We start from the raw sequence: 8,064 nt of genomic DNA on the forward strand, positions 1-8,064 counted from the left end.
CAGCGGATACCCGTGAATGGCTGGAGCGACAACAGCGAGATGTTGGCCGCACGGCGCTTGGATGTCATGGCCAGGTGGCAAACGAGGCAGTACAGGGAGACTTAGGTTGGTCCACCTTCGAGGCTCGAGAGGCGTACAGCAAGCTGGCGTTCTACGGGCGTCTTCGCTGCATGCCTCGAGCGCGTTAGGCTCGCCAGGTGTTTGACTACCTGGCTGCCACCTGTCTCCGCACGCAGTGGACTAAGCCCTTGTACCAGCTGGAAAAGAAGTACGGCTCTTTCCAGAACCATATTGACACCGATTCCGCAACAAAATGGGCAGCGGAGGTCCGTCGGCGTGTCGAGGCAGCAGAGAGCGAAATGTGGCGGGACGCAATGAGCAAGAAGACCACGCTCACGTTGTACAGCCGCCATAAATTGGCTCCCAAGCCCGCAACACTGTATGACAACAGTGTCGGGAATAGCCTCCTATTCGAGGCAAGAGCGGGGGCTTTACGGACCCTGGTGTACAGAAGCCGGTTCGACACAACTATGCACGACACGGCGTGCAGAGTGTGTGGTGCGGCGGACGAAAGCCAGAGCACTTGGTTATTCACTGCCAGGGCCTCCAGCCGCCACAACGAGAGGGAGCCACGTTCCTGAAAGCGCTTGGCTTCTCGACCCCATCTACCAAGCAGCCGCAGGAAGAGGACGCGGGCGGCAGCGTCAGAGTGGGAGCTGTGGAGACCACCAAGAAGCGGAATCCCAACCTCGTAGGGTCAGGAGCAGCCACCCTCCTACCCTTCCGCCCCAGAAAAGGGGATCGAGGCTGGCGCAGCGCGGAGCGATCGGACGCGTGGCGTACTGGCTCCGTCGATTTTCGGCTGGAACCGCAGAAATCTGGATCTGACTCCTGCGAAACTTGCGCATCTGCATCCGTAAAGGCAGCGCGATCCTGGAGACACCGATCATATCCAGGTACGCTCAATTTCCGGCCATTTAGAGCAAATCTGCGCATAACCACGTAGCGGATGAGCTAAGCCTAACGGCTGCGGCTCCCCCGCCGCTGGTTGCGGAGACGCCCGCTGGCCACCCAATCAACATGGCTCAGCACGAACAACGCGGCTACGACCCCACGACTCTGTCGTGGTCGTCTGTCACTATAAGCCAGCCAGAGGACGGCCAATACACCATTTCGGCGGAACAAGCTGCCCTTTTTCAAGTCGTCGAGAACCGGCGACTTCGCCGGCAAAACGCACGAGGAGCGGCCAAGTCAAAGACTCCTCTGAACAATGCAGACACGGGAGACGCTCGCGCTCCGTCTTCGAAAACTCAACAAAATTCATCCCCACTCTCCAAGTGGACGCCGAAACCAACCGTCAGGATGAATTCTGACGACTACGTGATCGTGATCAAGCCAAGTACTACGGTCGACCTCAAGACAGCGTTTCAACAGGGTGAGCTCGGCGCTGCCATTTCTCAATACATTGGTAGGCAGCACATGAACGCCATCACCATTTCTCCAAATTGGGAACAAAACATCATCGTCTGTGGCACGCAGAACGCCGAGGTAGTTCAGAAGCTGCTCACGGACTTCAAAGTTAACACCAGCAAAGGACCGCTTCCGCTTCACGGACACCTCAAGCTCACCGGTGATGTGTGTCGCGGAGTGATTACTGTGCACAACCTAGAAACCAGTGACTCATTGAAACATAGTGTGCAGTGGCGTGGTGGAGAACTCGTCCATGTGCGCAAGCTGGGGAACTCCAACGTAGCTGTGCTCACTTTCGCGGGACGTAACGTTCCGCGGCACGTACACTACAACGCAGAACTGACTCCCGTAAGGGGTTACAAGAAGACAGTGCCAGCGTGCTACCGTTGTGGCACCCTGGGTCACCGGGCGGACAATTGTCCCACTCCAGTGAATGAAAGATGCGGACTTTGTGGCCAAAACGTGGGGGCTGGTACTGAGGGGATGGCCCCCCACGAATGCAATCCAGTGTGTATAATCTGCGGGGGACCGCACCTCACCAGCTCCCGCGAATGCACGGGGAAATTCATCAGGCCTCAGCAGCCAAGGCCCAAGACATCGGGCCCCCCCGCCAAACAGAAACGCCAACAGGAGACGCAAAACCGCGGCGGAACGCCACCAAATAGCAAGACAGCGGGATCAACTGGATCAACGCCACCACCCGGAGACGCGGAGTTCCCAGCTCTAAAGCCTCCTCCTGGCGGCGCCGCCTGCAAACAATCCAAGGTAGGCAGCTGGGCAAGGGTCGCCTCCTCTTCTTCTTCCCCTCCCCCCCTCACCAGCACCGCCGAGACGCAGGAACTTAAACGCGAGCTCGCCCTTTTGCGAGCTCAAAACGAAAAACTAGCCAGTGAGCTTAACTCGCTGAAAAATAAAATCACTACGCAACCCTCTTCTAGCGACGAGGAAGAAAACATAACAGACAGGGAGATTCCTAATAATATGGAGAGTCGCTTCGGAACCCTGGAGACTCGGGTCACCGCGATTGAAACGCAGTTGGCTGATCTTCCCAAAATTATCCATGACACAATCGCGCGTCAGCTGGACAATGTCATCACACAGGTGACACAAGCTGTAACTCACATTATCCAAAAATGGATACAGGAAAATCCTCGCGTTCTTAAACGCATGGGTGCAATGAGGGACGTTAACCGACCTTCAAAATTTAACACAGTCATTCCCGATGAGTCTGACCTTTCTGAAGACTCCTGCATGTCTGCGCCGGGCACTAGCGGACTGGGAGGTCTTAACAACGTAATCCCGCCCTCCGTATCCGAACATGGCCCCCAGCCCTAAGTCGAGAGCCAGAACAACTCAGCCGCTTACACTAACGCAGTGGAATTGCAGAGGTCTCAAGAACAGCAAGAAGCGGGATGAACTCCGCCTCTACCTTGAGACCTCTGAATTCCTCGTTGCCGCGGTTGCCCTTCAGGAACCCGGCGCAGGCGTCAAGCTCACAAACTACACTACATTTCAACACAACCCGCAGACATGTATACTTGTTCACAAGCAATATACTGCACAGGAAGTCACACTCCCCACAACACCACCGTTCGCGTACACGATGGTGTCAGTACTGCCCCTAAGGCGGTCTGACCCACCTGTACACATTCTAAACATTTATTGTCCCCCGAAACTTAAAAATGTTACGTTAAGCGAAATTTTCACGCAAGCTATGCAGGTAGCGGGAAAGGACCCACTTCTGATTGTCGGTGATTTTAATGCTCACAGCAGGCTCTGGGGGTATCCCCGGGAGAACACACGTGGGAGGAAGCTTGCGGAACTTCTCTCTACACTCGGACTCACCCTCCACACCGACCCCACCAACCCAACACGTGTAGGAAATTCGATTCAACGCGACACTTGCCCGGACCTCACATTTACACGCAACATACGCCATGCCGACTGGCTGAACACAGAGGAAACTCTTGGTAGTGATCACTGTATAATCTACACAACCATCTACACGCGTCCACTGAAACGCCCACAAACACAAGCTTGTGTCCCGAACTGGACAAAATTCCGCACCTCTCTGTCTATCGTAGACCCCCTCCAGTCGGGATATGACACCTGGTACAAATCACTCACGTCTGCACTGAAACAACACGAAAGGCAGATACAGCTCACGGAAACGCAAACGGACGTAGACAACCACCTCCTACATCTTTGGGAGGCCCGCCGCAGCCTCACCAAAAGATGGAAAAAAACAGAAACATAACAAACGCCTCAAAAAACGCATCCTCGAACTCACACATCAAGCCGCGGAATATGCTGCTCAGCTAGCCGACACTAACTGGGTAGACAGGTGCAACACGGCTGCGCGCCAGATGTCTGGTCGTAATACGTGGCGCCTATTCCGCGCGCTCATCGATCCAACATAAACACGCACGGAAACCCAACGCCACTTACATAAAGTCATGCACAACTTTACAGGAACGACAACACAGCTAGCGCACACACTCAGGGATCGATACCTGTGCACCACCAAGGACCCCCGGGCGGTCGCCTACTCGTATGCAGGCAAAGAGAACACGGAGCTGGACACTCCGTTCCAGCTCCACGACCTCCGGGCGGCCTTAAGCAAGATGAAACGCGGCACTGCACCCGGGCGCGACAAGGTTACGGTCAAGCTTTTGGCCAACCTTTCCGATGCAGCATATGTTGTGCTTCTAAAATACATCAATAGTATTTGGGACGGAGACACTCCTCTCCCTCTCGATTGGAAGTCGGCTCTAGTCACCTTTATCCCGAAAACCGGCAAACCTATTGATGTGGAGAACCTTCGCCCCATCTCTCTCACGTCTTGTGTCGGCAAGCTGATGGAGACAATGGTGCGCGACAGACTCTCCGAATTTCTTGAAACACAGCACATTTTCGCGGACACCATGTTCGGTTTCCGCCCTCAAAAATCAGCACAGGATATACTCCTTCAGCTCCACCATGACATATTAGATCCTGTCGAATGCCCCCATAATGACAAGGTGGTCCTGGCCTCGGACCTTAAAGGCGCATTTGACAATGTGAAGCACGAAGTAATCCTCGATCACCTCAGTCACACCAACTGTGGTAACAAAACTTTCAATTACATAAAACCATTTCTTACAGACCGCCAAGCCTACATACGCATACAAGATGCGGAACACGGGCCATACACCATCGGCTCGAGGGGAACACCTCAAGGCGCTGTCTTGTCTCCCCTCCTCTTCAATTTAGGCATGCTTCATCTTCCCTCCAAATTGGCTTCTCTTCCCGGGATACATCACGCACTTTACGCGGATGATATCACAATCTGGGCCACGCAAGGTAACCTGGGCCACATGGAGTCCTGCCTGCAGGCAGCGGCGACCGTAGTCGACGACTACGCGACCTACTGCGGACTCCAGTGCGCCCCAGCTAAATCTGAATTTGTGCACGTACGTCCATCCCCTCGAGACACAACTCAGCTTCGCATCAGTCTCCCCTCGGGACCGATCCGGGAGGCCAAAGAGATCCGCGTCCTTGGCCTCTTCATACACCATCAACGCAGAGTTGACACCACTCTGGCCAAACTTCGCATGGTGGGAGACCGGGTGGGCCGTATGGTCCGCCGGGTCTCCAACAAGCGGGGCGGATTACGAAGCAAGGATGCACTGCGGCTTGCCCATGCTTTTGTAACGAGCAGAATCCTCTACTCGACACCCTACTTGTACCTGCGTAAACACGATGAGGATCAATTGGAGGCCATCCACCGAAAAGTCATCAAGCGGGCTCTCGACCTTCCGGTCAGCACGTCCAACCAGAGACTTCTCTGGGCGTGGTGAACACGTTCCGGGAGCTACGAGAAGCCCACTTACTAAGCCAATACACGCGTCTTACACAGACCACGTCCGGTCGCCGCCTCTTGGACCGGCTACACATCAAACACGATTACCACATTGAGGAAAGGGTGAGAGTGCCAGAACTCTGGAGACGCGCCCTCCAGGTCCGACCCCTTCCCCGCAACATGTCCAAAGAAGACCATAACGGTCGTCGCCAGGCGCGCGCGGAAGCGTTGGAGCGATACTATGGTCACCAGCAACACGTGTATTATGTGGATGTTGCCGGCCCTTACCATGGGGGGTGGTATACGGCTGCAGTCGTACACAACACAAACACGGTTAACGGGCTAACCTTCAAAGCCTACAGCACAACTCACGCGGAGGAGATTGCTATCGCTCTGGCTCTCAGTATTCCCAATTCGAAACACATCATCACCGACTCGCGAGGGGCCTGTCGGAATTATAGGCTGGGATGGGCTCCCCCGCTTGCCCGGCGTATATTGCAATCTAGCTGCCGACACATAGACCCAACTCCGCATAATCTCATTTGGGCACCCGGTCACCAGGGACTCAGGGGAAACGAACAGGCCGATCAGGCCGCCCGCGCACTCTCTCCCCGGGCTATCTCCTTGTCCTTGGAAGCCTACTTCCAATCAGACAATCTGGCCCTTACATTCAAAGACATCACCGATTACTACAAGGAGGAGCACAGGCGCTACCCGGCCCCTTGTAAGGGACTGGATCGCGCTGACGAGCGCCTCCTCATCAAAATTTTTACCAATACAGTACTGTGCCCGGCGGTGCTTAAACATTTCAACCCGTCCTTTGATGGTGCGTGCCAGTACTGTGGGAAGGTGGCTGACACCTTTCACATGGTCTGGGCGTGCCAGTCAAACCCATCCATTCCCCCCAACCCCAATCCAACTATAGAGGACTGGGAGGCGGCCCTGCTCGGCTGTCAAGAACTCAAGGCTCAAAAGGCCTTGGTTCAACGGACGCGGGCGGCGTTGCTTGCCAATGGGGCCCCGGAATAGGGGCTCCACCTAGTATTGTGAGGGGGAGACCGATACATCTCTAACCCAAACACCTCTGTAATCATTTAATTGTTATTTATAAATGTTTTAACCACCACCACCAAGAAGCGCCTAGCCGAGTGGTGGAAGACTGTGCGCCGCCGATAGAGGGTGTTTGGTGGCAGCTACTGCTTGTGTGTGTGCTTGTGTGGGTGACCGATGTGACTTATGTGCGTGTGTGTGTGTGTAACTGCGCAACTCAGTGTATGCGTAACTGTGTAACTCTTTGCACTCTGGCCGGATACTGTGTGAGTGTCCACCCGCTTCAAAGGGCTTGGCCACTTGGCCACCAGTTCATCATCATCATCATCTAGCGGCGACATTGCTGCCGCTTCAGACACTTGTGCATGTTTCTCTGCATCGTTGCCCCATTGTGGTGCATTTCTTTTTTAGTAAATAATCCTGCATGCCGCTGCTTTAACTAGCTTCAGTGTAATTATCTAAGCATTTTGTTTTCGTATCTTGGCTTTCTGAGCAGTTCAGCAGTGGTGAAAAATTGCGTCGTTCTGTGTTGTCTGCTAACATAGAGGGGCGGTACAAAATGCTTAATTTATTGCTGGATGTTTTGTACAGAAGAGCACGAATTTCTCATGGAGAATTTCAAGTCCCGTGTCTCTCTGTATAGTTGTTGCGAAGAGCATGCTGGCGTTACTGTTGCAATTCAGCCGACACCAGAGCTTTGAAGGAAGCGTCACTCGATCGTTGAAGCACAATAACAGTGAAGGGGTCACGCTCGGTGGGGCCTGCAGCTTACAGTTTAAAGTGTTCAGCTCAGAAACAGAAATATCGCTTCGAGGCAGGCAAACCTCATCTGTTTCGATATATGTGTGCCTCTTTGTCGTGACTCTTTGCTGGTTGCCAACAAGCTTGCTCTTGCTGGACTTTTTCTTTCCAGTCTCTGTTTAACGCTTCGCACAGAAAGGTAAGAGGGGCAGACAGGCAGGAGTGTAGGCACCGCACCATGCAGGAGACCAATCTTTTTCTCTATGATGCAGGTGCCATAGACGGTTTTCCACGAGGAAGTCGCACTTCGGAGCCGTTTATCACGTGCACGTAGTCCAGCAATATGCATTCGGGCCCAAAGTGGCACTCGCAGACCGCTGAAGATTCTGTCAGTGGTTTGCCCTCCCTATGAAGATTGCGCTCCCACCTTTTCCTGGGGTCATCGTCTTTTGAGCGGAGAACAAAGACGCCTCAGGAGCGCCCGGGTAACCGCTCCGACAGCCCGGCGCATAGCAATGAGAGTCCGTCTTCCTCTTCCACATCATGCCACTCAGTACGGACCGCATAGTACTACAATCAGACCGACACACACAAGAGATGATTTATTAATCTGAAAGCATTACTTCGCTATGATCACAGATTTATGTCTGCAGACCACGTCCGCAGGCCGCGTACGCAGGCCGAGCTCGCAAGCAGGCCGCATCCGCAAGCCGGCCGCGTCTAGCCACCCCGAAACGAAGAGTGACCGTACGCGAATAAGCACCATGGCGGAGGCATGGCCTTGGAATAGGGCCCTGGGCAACGTTGGCCCTGCGTTGCTGCAAACTGCAAACGGCGCCTGACGCAGCCGATCCAAGGTCAATGTACAACTGGTCGCGCAACTTGGAAGAAAACGCGTGCAGCTGCCTACTGTCAGTGGCATCAACTCGATGATGAGGGCTCCTGCGAACTGTGAGGCAAAT

This window comes from Amblyomma maculatum, chromosome 4 (genome assembly GCF_055883805.1).
Source record: "Amblyomma maculatum isolate TAMU_Amacu chromosome 4, ASM5588380v1, whole genome shotgun sequence".
Lineage (NCBI taxonomy): Eukaryota > Metazoa > Arthropoda > Arachnida > Ixodida > Ixodidae > Amblyomma > Amblyomma maculatum.